Source organism: Ranitomeya imitator, chromosome 3 (genome assembly GCF_032444005.1).
Source record: "Ranitomeya imitator isolate aRanImi1 chromosome 3, aRanImi1.pri, whole genome shotgun sequence".
In the NCBI taxonomy this organism is placed as follows: Eukaryota; Metazoa; Chordata; class Amphibia; order Anura; family Dendrobatidae; genus Ranitomeya; species Ranitomeya imitator.
Genome location: NC_091284.1, coordinates 320,991,480 through 321,013,524, shown reverse-complemented (window position 1 = coordinate 321,013,524; position 22,045 = coordinate 320,991,480). Strand labels below are relative to the sequence as shown.

The 22,045-nt window shown below is 44.7% G+C and overlaps 1 protein-coding gene across 3 annotated transcripts in view; it reads left to right on the top strand.

The window, feature by feature from the left end:
• Window positions 1–22,045, top strand: part of EYA3 (EYA transcriptional coactivator and phosphatase 3) — a 317,510-nt gene that overhangs the window by 370 nt on the left and 295,095 nt on the right. The window lies entirely within an intron of this gene.

The window sequence follows — 22,045 nt, the reverse complement described above, 5'->3', positions numbered from 1 at the left end:
AGGTTATTGAGCGCTTTGCAGTTGGTGCATTTGTCAGACTTAGTAGTAATTGGGAGGGACTTCATACGCCACATGTGACACTGCAGGCTGTTCAGCACTGTCCGCCCACCTGAGCAGACCATCCATGTACTATGGGTCACTGGGCTCTTGGGTTGGTGCATACAACAATACAATACATGCAGCAATCTTAGGCTATGTGCACACGTTTCTGATTTTGATGTATTTCTGCTGCGTTTTTGGACGTGCAGAATTGCATCAAATCCGCAGTGTAATTTGAGAATTGCTCTGGAAAAATCCACTCAGATTCACTGCGTTTTTTTCTTCCCCCAAGGCGTGTCAATTCTTTGTGCGGAAACGCAGCGTTTCTGCACCCATTGAGTATGCATTGAGTAAGGCAAATCTGCAACAAATCCACAAGTAATCTGCAAGCATTTTGGCCTGCGTTTTCTGCCAAGAGATGCAGATTCCGTGCGGAAAATTCCGCAGGCCAATCCGCAACGTGTACACATACCTTTTATGCTTTACTGCTATCAAAACATCTGTTCCTTCCTTAGACCCATAGTCAGGGCAGGGACAAGGTACTTTGGTTCCTTAGGCAGTGATAACCGGCGTTCCTTTCGGGGTTCAGGAAAAGCAGGCCGGGGGATAGATCCACCCGTGGGAAGCCCTGGGGTGAGAGAAGAGAAAGAGGATATCTCTTTAAAAAGCCTCCTCAGAAATCAGACCCCAAAAAACAACAATGATGCCGATATCCGGGTGGGAGGAAGACTTTGATTTTTTTTTTTTTTGTCCACCAATGGGAAAAATTGCAGACATCACAATGGGTAGTATCCCTACCAACCGAAGGCCTGCGTCTAAATTTCACCTCCCTCCTCATCGAGTAAGAGTCACACATGTCGCAAAAAGGAATCAGGTAACATTGGAAAGGGAAGTTCATCTCCTCAGGGAGAAACAAGTTCTCGTAGAAGTACCAACACAAGAAGTTGGGAAAGGATTTTACAGTACCCTATTCCTCACACGGAAGCCAGATGGTTCGCTGAGAACGATCTTCAATCTGAAATCCCTAAACCAATACATCAAGGTAGACAAATTCAAAATGGAGACGTTAAAAACTACAACAAAACTGCTATATCCAGGCTGTTACATGGCAGTAATAGACCTCACAGATGCCTATTATCATGTTCCCATTTGTGTAGAACATCAACAATTCCTCAGACTAATAGTAGAAATATATCAAATCCCCACTCATCTACAGTACCAATGTCTCCCCTTTGGGGTGTCTGTGGCTCCCAGAATTTTTACAAAAATAATTTCAGAGATGGCGTCGTTGGTAAGAAAGGAAAATATCTTACTAATACCATATCTAGACGACTTTCTCCTTGTGGCAGACAGCCAGGAAGAATGCGTAGTAGCAGTCTCGAAAGTACGAGACCTATTGTCCAAATTGGGGTGGCTGATCAATTTAAAACAATCAAAGATGCTTCCAGTCCAGATACAGGAATTCCTAGGAATTCAACTGGACTCAATCAGGCAAATTTGTATCCTTCCGGACAGGAAAATCAAAGCCATAAAACAAAAAATAAATCAGACTCAATCAGGCCGGCCCATCTTGTTAAGAGAAGCCATGTCCCTTCTGGGGATGTTGACAGCCACAATCCCAGCAGTTCGGTGGGCACAAATACATTCATGGGAGTTACAATGGCAAATACTGACCGAACAGGCAAAAGATCCCCACAATCTAAACCAAAAAATCGTTCTATGGCCACAAGTGCAGGTCTCTTTAATTTGGTGGCTAAAAATAGAAAATTTAAAAAACGGGGTACCATGGTCAGCCCAAGATCCGGTGGTGCTAACCACGGATGCAAGCCCTCTCGGCTGGGGGGCACATTTAGAACATCAGATTCTGCAAGGCAGATGGGATCCTCAGATGGAGTCAGCATCCTCCAACCTAAAGGAGCTAACAGCAATAAGGCTAGCAATTCTGCAAACAGAAAGAAATTGTCAAAGGGAAACACCTAGTGGTCTTGTCCGACAACAGCACGGCAGTCTCCTGCATAAATCGTCAGGGGGGAACAAGGTCAAGATCTGTTAGAAGAAACCAAAAGACTGTTTTCTTGGGCAGAAAATCACCTCCTATCATTGACAAGTACTCATCTGAAAGGAACAAGCAATCTTGTTTCAGACTTCTTAAGCAGGCATATACTACATCAGAACGAATGCTCTTTAAACCTGGAAATTTTTGGGGAAATCTGTGCCCTCTGGGGTATCCCACAGATAGACCTCTTTGCCACAAAGCAAAACAGGAAGGTAGAAAGGTTCTATTCCCTGAACCCGCGAGAGAACCCAGAAGGAGTAGATGCGCTGTTACACCAATGGAACTTCCATCTGGCCTACGCATTTCCTCTGTTTCCGCTGATACCGACAGTGTTGAAGAAGATCCGGGAGGAGAGAACACGAATAATACTGATTGCACCCTTCTGGCCGAAGAGGGCCTGGTTCACCTGGCTCAGGCGTATGTCCATATCGGACCCATGGATCCTTCCAGAAGTGCTGAACCTTCTACACCAGGGTCCAGTGTTCCATCCTCAAGTACACAATCTGCATCTCACTGCCTGGAAATTGAGAGGGGGCTTCTACTAGGAAAGGGTTTCTCAGCTCCGTTGGTTTCTACTCTGCTATCCAGCAGGAAAAAAACTACATCTAATAAATATCAAAAAATCTGGGAAAAATTTCTAGAGTTCTCAGGGCGACGCCTATCAACCACCACTCAGAAAGTCCCAATAAGGGAAGTCTTAGAGTTCCTCCAAAAAGGTCTGGAACGGGGGTTATCTACCAGCACCCTAAAAGTGCAAGTTTCAGCACTTGGCGCCTTATTTGATAAAAAATTTTCGGATCACCCCTGGGTGTACAGGTTCATCCGAGCCTCCTTCACAGCCAGACCATTTAAACCTCGGCCAAAAGTTGCTCCCTGGGATCTAAATTTAGTGCTCCAGGCCTTAACTTGTCCTCCTTTTGAGCTTCTTGGCTCCATATCGGGAAAAAAACCTAACCCTAAAAACGGTTCTCCTGGTTGCCCTGATGTCTGCCCAACGCATTAGTGAGATCCAGGCTATATCTATTGATCCTCCATACACTACAATTCTGGAGGACAGAGTAATAATCAAATCTGACCCGGCCTTCTTACCAAAGGTCAATTCAAAATTCCATAGGGACCAGGAGATAGTTTTACCCTCTTTTTGTTCCAATCCAAAATCCCAGGGAGAACAAACCTTTCATTGCCTGGATGTCAGACATTGCCTAATCCAATACCTGGAGGTGACAAAATCTTGGCGACAATCTTCAGCCCTTTTTGTTTCCTTTCAGGGAGCAAACGGGTAAAAAAGCCACGAAATCTACTATTGCACTGTGGCTCCGCATGGCTATTGCACTCTCACTCGGCACACTCCACAAGAGCTATCGCCACATCCTGGGCGGAGAGGGCAAACGCGTCAATAGAGCAAATTTGTAATGCGGCAGTATGGTCTTCACCCTCTACCTTCTTTCGCCACTATAGGTTAAACTTGGGGCTTTCAAGTCTTGCCTTTGGGAAGAAAGTCTTATCGGCTGTTGTCCCACCCTAGGAGTCTTCTTCTATTTTCTCCTCTCACGTTAGGTGCTGTCATGGGGAAGGGGAAAAAAAATAATTACTTACTGGTAATTTGATTTTCCAGATCCATGACGGCACCGTATTAATTCCTGCCCTATCTTGGTGATGGTGGTGTGTTGCACAAAAAAAGTGTGTATGTAAAAATATATATATATATATATATATATATATATATATATATATATATATATATATATATATATATATATATATATATATATATATATATATATATATATAAATTTTTATTTATATAGCGCCAACATATTCCGCAGCGCTTTACAAATTATAGAGGGGACTTGTACAGACAATAGACATTACAGCATAACAGAAATACAGTTCAAAACAGATACCAGGAGGAATGAGGGCCCTGCTCGCAAGCTTACAAACTATGAGGAAAAGGGGAGACACGAGAGGTGGATGGTAACAATTGCTTTAGTTATTCGGACCGGCCATAGTGTAAAGGTACCGTCACACTAGACGATATCGCTAGCGATCCGTGACGTTGCAGCGTCCTCGCTAGCGATATCGTCCAGTGTGACAGGCAGCAGCGATCAGGCCCCTGCTGGGAGATCGCTGGTCGGGGAAGAAAGTCCAGAACTTTATTTCGTCGCTGGACTCCCCGTAGACATCGCTGAATCGGCGTGTGTGACACCGATTCAGCGATGTCTTTGCTGGTAACCAGGGTAAACATCGGGTAACTAAGCGCAGGGCCGCGCTTAGTAACCCGATGTTTACCCTGGTTACCGGGGACCTCGGGATCGTTGGTCGCTGGAGAGCTGTCTGTGTGACAGCTCTCCAGCGACCAAACAGCGACGCTGCAGCGATCCGGATCGTTGTCGGTATCGCTGCAGCGTCGCTATGTGTGACGGTACCTTAAGGCTCGGGTGTTCATGTAAAGCTGCAAGAACCAGTTAACTGCCTAAGTATGTAGCAGTACAGACACAGAGGGCTATTAACTGCATAAAGTGAACGAGAACATGATGCGAGGAACCTGATTTTTTTTTTTTTTTTTTTTAATAGGCCACACAGGGATAGAGATATATATATATATATATATATATATATATATATATATATATATATATATATATATATATATATATATATATATATATATATATATATATATATATATATATATATATATATATATTGGGAAAACTTATTGACTCGAGTATAAGCCTAGGGTGGAAATGCAGCATTTACCGGTGAATTTCAAAAATAAAAATAGATCATTATTTCCCCATAGCTGTGCCCCATATAGTGCTCTGCACCGTTCATTGTGCCCCATTGCTGTGCCATATACAGTGCTCTGCACCGTTCATTGTGCCCCATTGCTGTGCCATATACGGTGCTCTGCACCGTTCATTGTGCCCCATTGCTGTGCCATATACGGTGCTCTGCACCGTTCATTGTGCCCATATACGGTGCTCTGCACCGTTCATTGTGCCCCATTGCTGTGCCATATACGGTGCTCTGCACCGTTCATTGTGCCCCATATCTGTGCCCATATACGGTGCTCTGCACCGTTCATTGTGCCCCATTGCTGTGCCATATACGGTGCTCTGCACCGTTCATTGTGCCCCATATCTGTGCCCATATACGGTGCTCTGCACCGTTCATTGTGCCCCATAGAAATCTCTGCCGCCGCTGCTGCAATAAAAAAAAAAACCACATACTCACCTCCCTTGATTGCAGCTCCCGGCGTCTCGTTCCGGCGCCTCCATCTTCCCGGCGTCTCTGCTTTGACTGATCAGGCAGAGGGCGCCGCGCACACTGTATGCGTCATCGCGCCCTCTGCCTGAACAGTCAGAGCGCAGACGCCGGGAAGATGGAGCGGCGCCCGGCGGCTGGAACGAGGACAGGTGAATATGCTATACTTACCTAGTCCTGGCGATCCTCGCGCTGTCCCTCTGCCTGGTCTTCGGTGCAGCAGCTCTTCCTGTCACCGACACCGCTGATTAGAGGAATGAATAGGCGGCTCCGCCCCTATGGGAGGTGGAGCCGCTTATTCATATCTCTAATGAGCGGTCCCACGTGACCGCTGAAGAGGGGAAGAAGCTGCAGCACAGAAGCCCGTGGGACGGCAGGGACAGCGCGAGGATCGCTGGGACTAGGTAAGTATACCTCAGCGCCCTCACCCGCCGACCCTGCCACCCACATTGACTCGAGTATAAGCCGAGAGGGGCACTTTCAGCCCAAAAATTTGGGCTGAAAATCTCGGCTTATACTCGAGTATATACGGTGTGTATATATATATATATATATATATATATATATATATATATATATATATATATATATATATATATATATATATATATATATATCAAGATAAAAATATATACGGGAAAAAAAAAACTGATGGGGAAATATAAATACGACAACGATAGAGATAAATGTAATATTACATTGAACCTGAACTAATAAAGCGGTTACCTTACATACTCTGTCAACAAACTGAGAGAGGTGCCGCCCCCATCTTTTATCTCCTATACCGGTTTCCTGTTCCTGGGGGGGCTGGAACCATCTCTCACGTTAGGTGCCGTCATGGATCTGGAAAATCAAATTACCAGTAAGTAATTATCATTTTTCCAGGATATATTGTACATCATGGTAGTGGTAAAATTTCGTTGATATGACTTGTATTTATTTGTGAAAAAATAAATAAATGGAAATTTGGCAAAAATTTGGAAAATTTAGCAATTTTCCAACTTTGAATTTTCATGCCCTTAAATCACAGAGATACGTCACACAAAACAGTTAATACGTAACACTTCCCACATGTCTACTTTACATCGGCGCAATTTGGAACCAAAATGTGGTTTTGGTTAGGGTGGTATAAGGGTTAAACGTTGACCAGTAAATTCTCATTTTTACAACAAAGTTTACAAACCCATTTTTTAGGGACCTCATCACATTTGAAGTCCCTTGAGGGGTCTGTATGATACAAGATACCCAAAAGTGACACCATTCTAAAAATTACACCCCCCTTATGGTGCTCAGCCACATTCAAAAAATGTATTAACCCTTCAGGTGTTTTGCCGGAATTGTTGAAATGTGGGGGGAAAAAAAAAAAAAAATTACTAAAGGAGTTGCACTAAACATATGAAAAATCAGTCCGAGTCTCCCTGCCAAGAGTTGCACGAGTGTAATGTGATTGTCATGAGTACAATCCGATTTTTCGTACCGAACATCTGATTCACCTCCGAATATCTATATATCTCAAAAAAAATAAAGAGAACACTCAACACATCCTAGATCTGTGAATGAATAAAATATTCTCATTGAATACTTTGTTCTGTGCAAAGTTGAATGTGCTGACAACAAAATAACATAAAAATCAATGGAAATCAAATTTATAAACCAATGTAGACCTGGATTTGGAACGATACGCAAAATCAAAGTAGAAAATCGAATTACAGGCTGGTCCAACTTCAGTAGAAATGCTTCAAAACAAGGAAATTATGCTTAGTAGTGTGTGTCTGGCCTCCACGTGCCCGCATGACCTCCATACAATGCCTGGGCATGCTCCTGATTTGGCAGCGGATGGTCTCCTGAGGGATCTCCTCCCAGACCTGGACTAAGGCATCTTCCAACTCCTGGACAGTCTGTGGTGCAATGTGACGTTAGTGGATGGTGCGAGACATGATGTCCCAGATGTGTTCAATCTAATTCAGGTCTGGGGAACGGGCGGGTCAGTCCATAGCTTCAATGCCTTCATCTTGCAGGAACTGCTGACATACTCCAGCCACATGAGGTCTGGCATTGTATTGCATTAGGAGGCACCCAGGGCCATCCACACCAGCATATGGTCTCACAAAGGGTCTGGGGATCTCATCTCGGTACCTAATGGCAGTCAGGCTACCTCTGGCGAGCACATGTAGGGCTGTGCGGCCCTCGAAAAAAATGCCACCCCACACCATTACTGACCCACTGCCAAACAGGTTATGCTGAAGGATGTTGCAGGCAGCAGATTGCTCTCCACGGCATCTCCAGACTGTCACGTCTGTCACATGTGCTCAGTGTGAACCTGCTTTTATCTGTGAAGAGCACAGGGCGCCAGTGGCGGATTTGCCAATCCTGGTGTTCTGTGGCAAATGTCAAGTGTCCTGCATGGTGTTGGGCTGTGAGCACAACCTTCATCTGTGGACGTCGGGCACTCAGACCATCCTCATGGAGTCGGTTTCTAATCATTTGTGCAGACACATGTACATTTGTGGCCTGCTGGAGGTCATTTTGCAGGGCTCTGCCAGTGCTGCTCCTGTTCCTCCTTGCACAAAGGCTGAGGTAGCAGTCCTGCTGCTGGGTTGTTGCCCTCCTACGGCCCCCTCCATGTCTTCTGATGTACTTGCCTGTCTCCTGGTAGCGCCTCTGGACACTACGCTGACACACAGCAAACCTTCTTGCCACAGCTCGCATTGATGTGCCATCCTGGAAAAGCTGCACTACCTGGCCCACTTGTGTGGGTTGTAGAGTCCGTCTCATGCTACCACAAGTGTGAAAGCACAACCAACATTCAAAAGTGACCAAAACCTCAGACAGAAAGCAATGGTACTGAGTAGTGATAAGCTAGTATACTCGTTGCTTGGGTTTTCCTGAGCACGCTCGGGTGGTCTCCGAGTATTTGTGGCTGCTCTGAGATATAGTTTTTGTTGACTCAGCTGCATGATTTTACATCTGCTAGCCAGCCTGAGTACATGTGGGGGTTGCCTGGTTGCTAGGGAATCCCCAGATGTAATCAAGCTCTCTAGCAGCCATAAATCATTTAACTGTGGCAAAGAAAACAAAATCTCCAGAGCAGTCACAAATACTCGGAGACCACCCGAGCGTGCTCAGGAAAACCCAAGCAACGAGTATACTCGCTCACCACTAATGCTGAGATGTGGTCTGTGGTCCCTACGTGCAGAACCACTCCTTTATAGGGTTGTCTTGATTGCCAATATTTTCCATCTGTTGTCTATTCCATTTGCACAACAGCATGTGAAATTGATTGTCAATCACTGTTGCTTCCTAAATGGACAGTTTGATTTCACAAAAGTTTGATATACTTGGAGTTATATTCTGTTGTTTAACCCCTTCACGCCTTTTTGCGTTTTCGTTTTCCTCCTTCCCAGATCCATAACTTACTTTTCCATCAATATGGTCATGTGAGGCCTTGTTTTTTTTTTTTGCTGGACGAGTTGTACTTTTGAACGACACCATTGGTTTTACTATGTCTTGTACTAGAAAACGGGAAAAAAAATTCCAAGTGTGGTGGAATTGCAAAAAAGTGCAATCCCACACTTGTTTTTTGTTTGGCTTTTTTGCTAGGTTCACTAAATGAAAACTCCAAGAAAGAGAAACACACATCCGCACTGCCCATATGTCAAACCCAATGACCTTGTGGCACCATTGGTCTGGCACCAAAGAAAGTGGTATCGGCTGTATATATCCTCCACACCTTAAACACAGGGGTGCTGCTGCCAGAAAATACGTATAGAATCCAATGTAAAAAATAGAAAAAAGTAGGCGCGCACTTACCCTGTTACGGTGAATATCACTTTATTTGGACATAATGACAAACAAAAAGCAGGGAGGGATAGTCAGCTACGGACAATGGCCGTTTCGTGCTCCACGGCACTTCAACGGGTCCTAGCGCTGAACGGAACAGGGGAGTGTTTTATAGACCCATCCGAGTCTCAAACTCCTCCCCTAGGACTCAAAACATAAACAATGTTACATTTAAAACAATATTACATTAAAAACAACGAAATACTAAAACAGCCCACACTAAGAACTACAAACTAAACCGAATTTAACATTTAGAAGTAAATAATTAAACAGTTTACAAGAAGACCGACATGTCGACTTTATCATTTAAACCAGACGGTCCTGCTGCGTCTGTGCGCAGGATCCATCTGGCTTCTCTACGTAGTAAGAGGCGGCACAAGTCACCTCCCCCCTCTGGTAATGAAACCCGTTCCAGGCCAGCGAACCTCAACACCTGGGTATTTCCTGCATGGTGAGTGCGGAGGTGATCTATTAACCTCGGAGCTCCCTTCCCTGTGCTAATGGAATAAAAATGCTCCCAAATACGGACGAACAAAGGGCGAATCGTCTTACCAATATAGAAATGTTTCGATGCATCTTACTGCAGGAAAGTGCATACAAGATATTAACTAGATGGCATTTGACACCGGTCAAACTTCAACATTTGGGTTTAGCGGATTCTGACTTGTGCTGGCGATGCTGGGCTGCCCAGGGAAACCATGCACATATATTTTGGGGATGCGTGGGAATTAGGAACTTTTGGGATGAAGTTAACCTAACGCTTAAGAAGCTAAGGCTAATCAAAACTGACCTACTGGCGGTTGAAGCCGTCCTCTCGTGCCCCACAAATAATTTTAAACCCAATAGGCACGGCCTTTTACCCTTAATGCTCAGTGCTGCAAAACATTTAATAACCATTCACTGGAAAAGTGCAGCCCCACCAACACAAAGTGAGTGGTTCAACAAAATTGACCATATTTATAGTATGGAGGAACTATCGAGCTGGCCATGATCGTTTTGTTATGAACTGGCTTCCATGGAGAACATTTCGTTCAGTCGCTCCTTAATATTGCTATATATGCTATATTAATACTGAGATTACATGCTACCGCACCGTTTGTTTTCAAGTACTACAACCACACGTATTGGACCTGTTATGTTTATTGTTCCCCCCCCCCCCCCCCCTCCCTTCTCCTAACCCTTCCTCCTTTTCCCCCCTTCTTTCCCCTTCCCTCCATTTCTAATCCCCAAAGTTGGTAGGCTGGATTCGCTTGCTGCTATTGTTATGATTTGTTCGCTTATCTTGACTTTACATGCATGTAACGTTTCCGACCTTTATTCTAAATAAAGAATTTACAAAAAAAAAAATATAGAAATGTCTACATGGGCAGGACAGAACGTAGACAACGTGGGTATTCCTGCAGGAAATAAAGTCTCGTACAAGATGTTGTATGTGTCCCACTCTAACACTGTTACCTGTATGATGATACTTACAAAAATTGCAGCCCCCTTTTGCACTTAACGTTACCTTTAGGGATACTGTCCGTAAGCCAATTGTTTCTACTGGTCACAAAGCGATTGCGGACTATTCTGTCTCTGTTTCTACTCCGACGACTAGCAAAGAGAGGTCCCCTATCTACTATCTCTTTGAGATCATTATCTTGCCGCAGGATCTGCCAATTCCTGCGTATGACTGTTCTGATGTGATTATCCAGCGGGCCATATTTAAAACTAAAAACGAACTTTTTTCCTTCTTGTCGTTTTTTGGGGGGTAATGGAGATTTCTGTGGCAACCGCCTTATCATAGGCAGTACTCAAAACCGAAGGGGGGGGTAACCTTGCTTCTTAAATCTACCGATCAAATCGACTGACTGCTGCACAAACCCCGTAGGATTGCTATTGATTCTCTTTACCCTGAGAAGTTGACTATAAGGCAGAGATTGTTTCATATATGGCGGATGAGCACTATTATAGTGTAATAAAGAATTGGATGCCGAAGGTTTTCGATACACTTCGGTGGAGATGCCCCCATCATCAATGTGTAGCTTGACATCCAGAAAAACCAAGCTGGTACCTCCAAATTGCGAGGTAAAACCCATGTTCATGGTGTTGGATGTCCCCAGGTACCTCACAAAATCTGCGAAGGCATCCTGGTGTCCATCCCACACCATGAACATGTCGTCGACATACCTAGCATAAAGCTTGATATGCCGAAGGAACGGGTTTTTATTGGAATAAATATATTCCTCCTCAAACCTCGCAAGAAAGAGGTTCGCCAGGGTACATGCGACGGGGGTACCCATAGCGGTACCCGCCGTCTGCAGGTACCACTGGCCATCAAAAGAAAAAGCATTATGCTTTAAGATGAAAAGTCCATCGCAGATGAACTCCACAGTGTCATGTCCAGTGGGTGTATTCTTCACTAAATGAAAACTGACCTGATATTATGATTCTCCAGGTAATTACGAGTTCATAGACACCTAACATATTTAGGTTATCTTTTATCTAAGTGGTGAAAAAAAAATTCAAAGCTTTGCTTAAAATAATAAAAAAACAAAGCGCCATTTTTCGTGATCTGGTGTCAGGTGAGGGCTTATTTTTTGCGTGCCCAGTGGACGTTTTTAATGATACGTTCTTTTGATCGCCCGTTATTGCATTTTAATGCAATGTCACGGTGACCAAAGAAACATAATTCTGGCATTTCAAATTTTTTTTTTTCTCGCTACGCTGTTTAGCGATCAGGTTAATGATTTTTTGTATTGATAGATCAGGCGATTCTGAACACAGCGATACCAAATGTGTAGGTTTTATTTATTTGTTTTATTTTGGATGGGGCGAAAGGGGGGTAAATTAACCCCTTAATCCCATATGACGTACTATCCCGTCAAGGTGACCTGGGACTTAATTCCCAGTGACAGGATAGCACGTCATATGCAATCGGTCGTGCTCACTGGGGGAGTGCGGCCGGGTGTCAGCTGACTATCGGCACATTAACCCCCGGCACACCGCAATCAAACATGAGGCTCCCTGCGGGCTTCCCTGAGACTATTGGTACAAGGCGATGTGCTCATCTTGTACCGAGCGTCTCCCTCCCTGCAGGCCCTGGATCCAAAATGGCCTCGGGGCTACTTCTGGGTCCTGCAGGGAGTACTTCCTGGTCCAGAGCAGGTGCTGGTAACCAGAGAGCAGGGCACGCCAGATCGCTGATCTGACACAGTGCTCTGCAAAGTGTCAGATCAGCGATCTGTCACTATACAGTGATGTCCCCCGTGGGACAAAGTAAAAAAGTAAATATTTTTTAGATGTGTAAAAAAGAAAGTTATGGAAACTTTGTTTTTGTTTTTTTATATTAAAAAAAACAAAAAACAAAAGTACACATATATCTTAGTATCGCCGCATCTGTAACGACCCGACCTATAAAACTGTGCCACTAGTTAACCCCTTCAGTGAACACCGTAAAAAGAGGCAAAGAACAACGCTTTATCATACCGCCGAACAAAAAGTGGAATAACACGCGATCGGAACAGTATATATAAAAAAAAAAAAAATAATTCATGAATATTTGGTTTTTGGTCATTCTGCCTCACAAAAATCGGAATAAAAAGCGATCAAAAAATGTCACGTGCCCGAAAATGTTACCAATAAAAAGGTCAACTCGTCCCGCAAAAAACAAGACCTCACATGACTCTGTGGACCAAAATATGGAAAAATTATAGGTCTCAAAATGTGGTAACGCAAAAAATATTTTTTGCAATAAAAAGCGTCTTTTAGTGTGTGACGGCTGCCAATCATAAAAATCCGCTAGAAGACCCACTATAAAAGTAAATCAAACCCCCCTTCATCACCACCTTAGTTAACGAAACATTAAAAGTAAAAAAAAGTATTTATTTCCATTTTCCTATTAGGGTTGGGGCTAAAGTTAGGGTTGGGGTTTCGATTACATTTACGGTTGGGATTTGGGTTAGGGGTGTGTCAGGGTTAGGGGTGTGGTAGGGCTATGGTTGGGATTGGGGGTGTGTTTGGGATAGGGTTTCAGTTAGAATTGGGGGTTTCCACTGTTTAGGCACATCAGGGCTCTCCAAACGCGACATGGCGTCCGATCTCAATTCAAGCCAATTCTGCGTTGAAAAAGTAAAACAGTGCTCCTTCCCTTCAGAGCTCTCCCGTGCGCTTAAACAGGGGTTTACCCCAGCATATGGGGTATCAGCATACTCAGGACAAATTGGACAACAACTATTGGGGTCCAATTTCGCTTGTTACCTTTGGGGAAAATAAAAATTTGGTGGGCTAAAAAAAACATTTTTGTGGAAAAAAATAAATTATTATTTTCACGACTCTGCGTTATAAACTGTAGTTTAACACTTGGGGGTTCACAGTTAACAAAACACATCTAGATAAGTTCCTTGGGGGGTCTAGTTTCCAAAATGGTGTCATTTGTGGGGGTTTCTACTGTTTAGATGCATCAGGGGCTTTGCAAATGCAACGTGACGCCTGCAGACCATTCCATCTAAGTCTGCATTCCAAATGGTGCTCCTTCCCTTCCGAGCTCTGCCATGCGCCCAAACGGTGGTTCCCCCCCATATATGGGGTATCGGCGTACTCAGGACAAATTGGATAACAACTTTTGGGATGAATTTCTCCTGTTACCCTTGGGAAAATACAAAACTGGGGGCTAAAAAACAATTTTTGTGAAAAAAAAAAAAATAATAATTTTTATTTTCACGGCTCTGCATTATAAACTGTAGTGAAACACTTGGGGGTTCAAAGCTGTCAAAACACAGCTAGATAAATTCCTTAGGGGGTCTACTTTCCAAAATGGTGACACTTGTGGGGGGTTTCAATGTTTAGGCACATCAGGGGCTCTCCAAACGCAACATGGCGTCCCATCTCAATTCTAGTCAATTTTGCATTGAAAAGTCAAATGGCGCTCCTTCGCTTCCAAGCTCTGTCATGCAACCAAACAGTGGTTTACCTCCACATATCGGCGTACTCAGGACAAATTGTACAACAACGTTTGGGGTCCATTTTCTCCTGTAACCCTTGGTAAAATAAAACAAATTGGAGCTGAAGTAAATTTTTTGTGAAAAAAAGTTAAATGTTAATTTTTATTTAAACATTCTAAATATTCCTGTGAAGCACCAGAAGGGATAATAAACTTCTTGAATGTGGTTTTGAGCACCTTGAGGGGTGCAGTTTTTAGAATGGTGTCACACTTGGTTATTTTCTATCATATAGACCCCTCAAAATGACTTCAAATGAGATGTGGTCCCTAAAAAAAAAAAAAAAAAATGGTGTTGGGGACAATGAGAGATTGCTGGTCAACTTTTAACCCTTAACTCCCTAACAACATTTTTTTGGTTCCAAAATTGTGCTGATGTAAAATAATTAATAAGTAACATTTCCCACATGTCTACTTTACATGACCTATCTCTGTGATTTAAGGGCATAAAAATTCAAAGTTGTAAAATTTCCATGTTTTTTACCGCAAACGCAAGTTATATAGAAGAAATTTTACCACTATCATGAAGTACAATATGTCACGAGAAAATGCCAGAATCGCCAAGATCCGTTGAAGCGTTCGAGTTATAACCTCATAAAGGGACAGTGGTCAGAATTGTAAAAATTGGCCCGGTCATTAACGTGCAAACCACCCTTGGGACTTAAGGGGTTAAACTTTTATATTTTCTCTCTCCATATTTTTAACTCCTTAGTGACAGAGCCAATTTGGTACTTAATGACCAGGCCAATTTTTGCAATTCTGACCACTGTCACTTTATGAGGTTATAACTCTGGAACGCTTCAACGGATCCCGCTGATTCTGAGATTGTTTTTTCGTGACATATTGTACTTCATGTTAGTGGTAACATTTCTTCGATATTACTTGCGATTATTTATGAAAAAAACGGAAATATGGCAAACTTTTAAAATTTTGCAATTTTCAAACTTTGTATTTTTATGCCCTTAAATCAGAGAGATATGTCACGAAAAATAGTTAATAAATAACATTTCCCACATGTCTACTTTACATCAGCACAATTTTGGAAACAAAGTTTTTTTTTTTAGGGAGTTATAAGGGTTAAAAGTTGACCAGCAATTTCTCATTTTTACAACACCATTTTTTTTTTTAGGGACCACATCACATTTGAAGTCATTTTGAGGGGTCCTATATGATAGAAAATAATGAAGTGTGACACCATTCTAAAAACTACACCCCTCAAGGTTCTCAAAACCACATTCAAGAAGTTTATTAACCCTTTATGTGCTTCACAGGAACTGAAACAATGTGGAAGGAAAAAATGAACATTTAACTTTTTTTTGCAAACATCTTAATTCAGAACCATTTTTTTTATTTTCACATGTGTCAAAACAGAAATGTAACCATAAATTTTGTTACGCAATTTCTCCTGAATACGCCAATACCCCATATGTGGGGGTAAACCACTTTTTGGGCGCACCGCAGAACTTAGAAGTGAAGGAGCGCCGTTTGACTTTTTCAATGCAGAATTGACTGGAATTGAGATCGGACGCCATGTCACGTTTAGAGAGCCCCCGATGTGCCTAAACAGTGGAAACTCCCCACAAGTGACACCATTTTGGAAGCTAGACCCCTTAAGGAACTTATCTAGATGTGTGGTGAGCACTTTGAACCCCCAAGTGCTTCACAGAAGTTTATAACTTAGAGCCGTGAAAATAAAAAATCGCTTTTGTTTACACAAAAATGATCTTTTCGCCCACAAATTCTTATTTTCACAAGGGTAACAGGAGAAATTAGACCACAAAAGTTGTTGTGCAATTTCTCCTGAGTACGTCGATACCCAATATGTGGGGGTAAACCACTGTTTGGTTGCACCGCAGAGCTTGGAAGAGAAAGAGTGCCGTTTTACTTTTTCAATGTAGAATTGGCTGGAATTGAGATCGGACGCCATGTCGCGTTTGGAGAGCCCCTGATGTGCCTAACCAGTAGAAACCCTCCACAAGTGATTTTGGAAACTAGACCCCCCAAGGAACTTATCTAGATGTGTGGTGAGAACTTTGAATGCCCAAGTGCTTCACAGAAGTTTAGAATGCAGAGTCGTGAAAATAAAAAATATTTTTTTTTTTCCCACAAAAAAGATATTGTAGCCCCCAAGTTTTTATTTTCACAAGGGTAACAAGAGAAATTGGACCCCAGAAGTTGTTGTCCAATTTATCCCGAGTACGCTGATGCCCCATATGTGGGGGTAACCCACTGTTTGGGCGCACGGCAGAGCTCGGAAGGGAGGGAGCACCATTTGACTTTTTGAGCGCAAAATTGGCTGTCGTGTTTGGAGACCCCCTGATGTACCTAAACAGTGGAAACCCCCCAATTCTAGCTCCAACCCTTACCCCAACACACCCCTAACCCTAATCCCAACCTGATCCATAATCCTAATCACTAACCCTAACCATAATCACAACCCTTACCCCAAAACAACCCTAATGTCAACCCTAACCATAACCCTAATCAAAACCCTAAATCCAACACACCCCTAATCCTAATCTCAACCCTAACCTCAAACCTAACCCTAATCCCAATACACCCCTAATCACAACCCTAACCTTAACCCTAATCCCAAACCTAACCCTAATCCCAAGCGTAACCCTAATACCAACCCTAATCCAAACCCTAACCCTAATCCCAGCTCTAACCCTAACTTTAGCCCCAACCCTAGCCCTAACTTTATCCCCAACCCTAACCCTAGCCCTAAGGCTACTTTCACACTTGCGTCGTTTGGCATTCCGTCGCAATCCGTCGTTTTGGACAAGAAACGGATCCTGCAAATGTGCCCGCAGGATGCGTTTTTTGCCCATAGACTTGTATTGCCGACGGATCGTGACGGATGGCCACACGTCGCGTCCGTCGTGCACTGGATCAGTTGTGTTTTGGCGGAGCGTCGGCACAAAAAAAGTTCAATGAAACGTTTTTTTGTACGTCGCATCCGCCATTTCTGACCGCGCATGCGTGGCTGTAACTCCGCCCCCTCCTCCCCAGGACATAGATTGGGCAGCGGATGCGTTGAAAAACTACAGCTGCTGCCCACGTTGTGCACAATTTTCACAACGTGCGTCGGTATGTCGGGCCGACGCATTGCGACGGCCCCGTACCGACGTAAGTGTGAAAGAAGCCTAACCCTAAATTTAGCCCCAACCCTAACCCTAAATTTAGCCCCAACCCAAACCCTATATTTAGCCCCAACCCTAGCCCTAACCCTGCCCCTAACCCTACCCCTAACTCTACCCCTAACCCTAACCCTAATTTTAGCCCCAACTGCTGTTCTCCTGCCGGTCGGCAGATGGAGACAGATGGCGGGCGCACTGGGCATGCGTCCGCCATGTTCTTCTGCCGGCGGCCAGGAGGAGCAGCAAGAGGATCCAGGGACACAGGTGAGTATTGTAGGGTCCCCGAATCCCCCTATTTCTCTGTCCTCTGATGTGCGATCACATCAGAGGACAGAGAATTACACTTTACTTTTTTTTTTTTTTTTTGCGGTCGCCGGTAAACAGTTAATTACCGGCGATCGCAAAACAGGGGTCGGTAAAACCGACCCCGATCATGCTCTTTGGGGTCTCGGCTACCCCCGGCAGCCGAGACCCCAAAGATTCTCCCGGTGCCGGCCGGCGGGCGCACTGCGCATGCGCCCGCCATTTTAAAGATGGCGGCGCCCACCGGGAGACACGAGGAGCATCGGGGGAGCTAGGTGAGTATTGGGGGGCCACCTGGGACCCCTTTTCTCTGTCCTCCGATGTGCGATCACATCGGAGGACAGAGAAATTAAAAAGAGATCGCTTTTTTTTTTTTTGCGATCGCCGGTAAACGGTTAATTACCGGCGATCGCAAATGCGGGGTAGGTTAAAAACCCCCCGAATCATGTTCTCTGGGGTCTCGGCTACCCCCGGCAGCCGAGACCCCGGAGAAAATCGGCCTGTGGGGGGCGCTATTGACTTTTTCCACAGCGCCGTTAATTAACGGTGCTGTGGTTTAAGTACCCTTAGCGGCCGCCGTTAAAAGGCGTATCGGCGGTCGCTAAGGGGTTAAAAACCCTTTTTTTAACTTTTGCCATGTTTCAATAGCCTCCATGGGAGGCTAGAAGCTGGCACAACTCGATCGGCTCAGCTAAATAACAGCGATCATGAGATCGCTTCTATGTAGCTGAATTGCAGGCTTGGTATGGGCGCCGACCACAGGGTGGCGCTCACAGCAGGCTGGCATCAGTAACCATAGAGGTCTCAAGGACCTCTATGGTTACCATCCTGACGCATCGCCGTCCCCCGATCATGTGACGGGGTCGGCGATACGCTCATTTCCAGCTGCACAGCCGGAAGCGGTAGGTTAATAGCGGCGAGTGAATCGCGATTTTACGCGCCGCTACTGCGTGCACATGTCAGCTGTACAAAACAGCTGACATGTCGCGACTTTGAAGTGGGCTCACCGCCAGAGCCCACATCAAAGGGGGAGACACGACATGCGCCGTACTAGTACGGGGCATGTCGTGAAGGGGTTAGGTGTGTTCCCTTTTATTTTTATGTATGTATGTGTGTCTCTATCTCTCTATCCTCCCCGCAGTCAGTGCCCGGCGTCTGCATACTCCCCTCCGGTCAGCGCTCACACAGGGTTAATGGCAGCGTTGACCGCGGTGTAACACACTCTGTTAACGCTGCTATTAACCCTGTGTGACCACCTTTTTACTATTCATGCTGCCTATGCAGCATGAATAGTAAAAATATCTAATGTTAAAAATAATAAAATTCGTTACATACTCGCCCTCCGGTTGCCCCCCCGGATCAGGAACCGGTTTTTCCCACTCCGCGCGACGCCCCAGTGCATGCATTGTGGTCTCGCGAGACCGCTACATCATCATCTTGCGAGACCGCAATGCAATCTTCAGACCGGAGCGCGTGACAAGCATCGGGAACCGGCCGCTTCGATCCGGAGGCTCCAGGAGGTGAGTATGTAACTATTTTTTATTTTAATTCTTTTTTTTTTTTTTTAACAGGGATATGGTGCATACTACGTGACTGGGCAGTATACTACGTGGCTCTGTGCTGTATACTACGTGGCTCTGTGCTGTATACTACGTGGCTCTGGGCTGTAAACTACGTGGCTTGTAGTTCTGCCTGTGTCGGCCACGTTCGATGGCCAGACTGTGGGCACTGAGTCTATATCGGCTCAGGATCTTGCGATCTCTGGGGTCCGGGAGTTTCTCCAGATATGGGGCCAGTCTGTAGTCTCTCTGTAGGCTCCGGTACATGATCAGTTTCTGTGAGCTGATATTCTTCCAGACATACCTCTCTTGGCCTTCGTCTGCCATCTTCCTGATTCCGGCTTTTGTCAGGTTGTTGTGATTGGTGTTCTGGTCCGGTTGGGTTTGGCTGGGCTGTTCCGAGGGTTCTGATTTTTCTGTTTCACCTACATGTATCAGGGCTTTATGGTGATGGGAGCTTGGATTGCTCCTATGCAGGTGAGCCCGGAATGACCGCGCCCTCTTTAGAACTGCTAGGTGTAGAGGGAATCTGCCCAGCTCGGCCCGACAAGCACTGTTTGAGGTACTCCGATGGACCTGGAGAAGGTGTTTGCAGAATTCCAGGTGGAAAATTTCTGTTGGACTGGAATCCCACCTTGACCAGTCTGGGTAGGTGTGAGGACCCCAGACTTCGCTGCCATACAGGAGGATTGGGGAGATGATGGAGTCGAAGATTTTTAGCCAGACCCTCACTGGTGGCTTCAGATGGTAGAGTTTTCTTTGGATGGCATAGAAGGTTTTGCAGGCCTTGTCTTTCAGGGTCTCTATGGCTTGTTTGAAGCTCCCTGACCAGTGAATCTCTAGGCCCAGGTAGGTATATTTGTCCGTTCCTGTGAGGTCACAGTTGTTGAGGACAAATGATGGTTGCTGGTCTGATCTTCTTTCTCCTCTGGAACACCATGGTGTTGGTTTTCTTTAGGTTGACTGGTAGAGCCCAGGTGGAGCTGAATTTCTCTTGGATTTTCAGGTTGTCCTGAAGGCCTTTCTCGGTTGGTGACAGCAGCAGCAGGTCATCTGCATACAGCAGGAATTTCACCTGAGCGTCGTGGAGGGTGAGACCTGGTGCTGAGGAGGATTCCAGGGCGGTAGACAGCTCGTTGATGTAAATGTTGAAGAGCGTTGGACTCGGGGTGGATTTGATTTAAATCTAACTGATTTAAATCACTAGTCAGTAAGGCTTGATTTAAATCAGTGATTTAAATCAAAGTTTCTACCTAAACTAGTTCTTGCTACTTTATCATGCAAGTAGATGAAGATTTTTAGAATCACTTTTTATATTACTTTTTTTCTCCCCAGTTTAATGGGTTAATCATTCATATTTGGACATCACTGTTCTGTTGTACTTAGGAAAGAGAAAAATAATCCTGACCTTAATAACAATTTAAATAGATTTATTCAACTGAAACAATAGCAACATTACAGCATAAGTTATTTGCTTAAAGGGAACCTGTCACCCCGTTTTTTGAGATTGAGCTATAAATACTGTTAAATAGGGCCTGCGCTGTGTGTTCCTATAGTGTATCTAGTGTACCCCGATTCCCCATGTATGCTGAGAAATAACTTACCAAAGTCGCCGTTTTCGCCTGTCAATCAGGCTGGTCAGGTCGGGAGGGCGTGGTGACATCGGTGGTTCTTCCTCAGCTTTACGTTGGTGGCGTAGTGGTGAAGACACAGCGCGCGATCTGCGCTGTAATCCTTTGCATCGGTGGGGGCGGCCATCTTCCTGGGGCCGCGCGTGCGCAGATCGAGTGCTCTGCTGCACGGGGCTTCAGGAAAATGGCCGCGGGATGCCGCGCGTGCGCATTAGAGATCGCGGCGGCCATTTTCCCAAAGCCGAGTTTGCATCTCGGCTTTGGGAAAATGGCCGCCGCGATCTCTAATGCGCACGCGCGGCATCCCGCGGCCATTTTCCTGAAGCCCCGTGCAGCAGAGCACTCGATCTGCGCACGCGCGGCCCCAGGAAGATGGCCGCCCCCACCGATGCAAGGGATTACAGCGCAGATCGCGCGCTGTGTCTTCACCACTACGCCACTACGCCACCAACGTAAAGCTGAGGAAGAACCACCGATGTCACCACGCCCTCCCGACCTGACCAGCCTGATTGACTGGCGAAAACGGCGACTTTGGTAAGTTATTTCTCAGCATACATGGGGAATCGGGGTACACTACATACACTATAGGAACACACAGCGCAGGCCCTATTTAACAGTATTTATAGCTCAATCTCAAAAAACGGGGTGACAGGTTCCCTTTAAACAAACATCCATGTTTAACTAATTTGACTAAACAAAAAAAAAAAAAAATTATATATATATTTTTAAGAAACTTAGACTGTCAGCCCAGCCGACACATGAAAAACTTAAATACTACTGTCCCTGCTGTCCTCTGTAGCTCACTTGTCGTCATCTTCATCATCATCATCTTCTTTGTTCCTATTCATAATCTGGAAAAGAAAAGCAAGCTTTCCTGCTTTATTGGGTCCCAACCGATTTCTCAATTTAGAATGAATGAGTCCAAAGGAAGAGAATATTCTTTCAACGCCTGCAGAAGAAGCTACTGCTGTTAAAAGTGAAATCATTACTTGAACAGTCTCTAAATCCAAGCGCTTAAGTGACTTCCACCAGTTTACTGGTGTGACCTTCCTTAAAATATCTTCAGCAAACATATATTTCTTGAATGGTTCCCCCTTAGCTCTGAAGTTTATTATAGTTGGCATTAAATATGGATGATTGCTGGATACCCATGTCATAGCTAACTCCTCTTCCTCAGCACTTAGGTTTTGACCCTGATATTGGATATTGACTATATTTGCCAAAAAATGAGC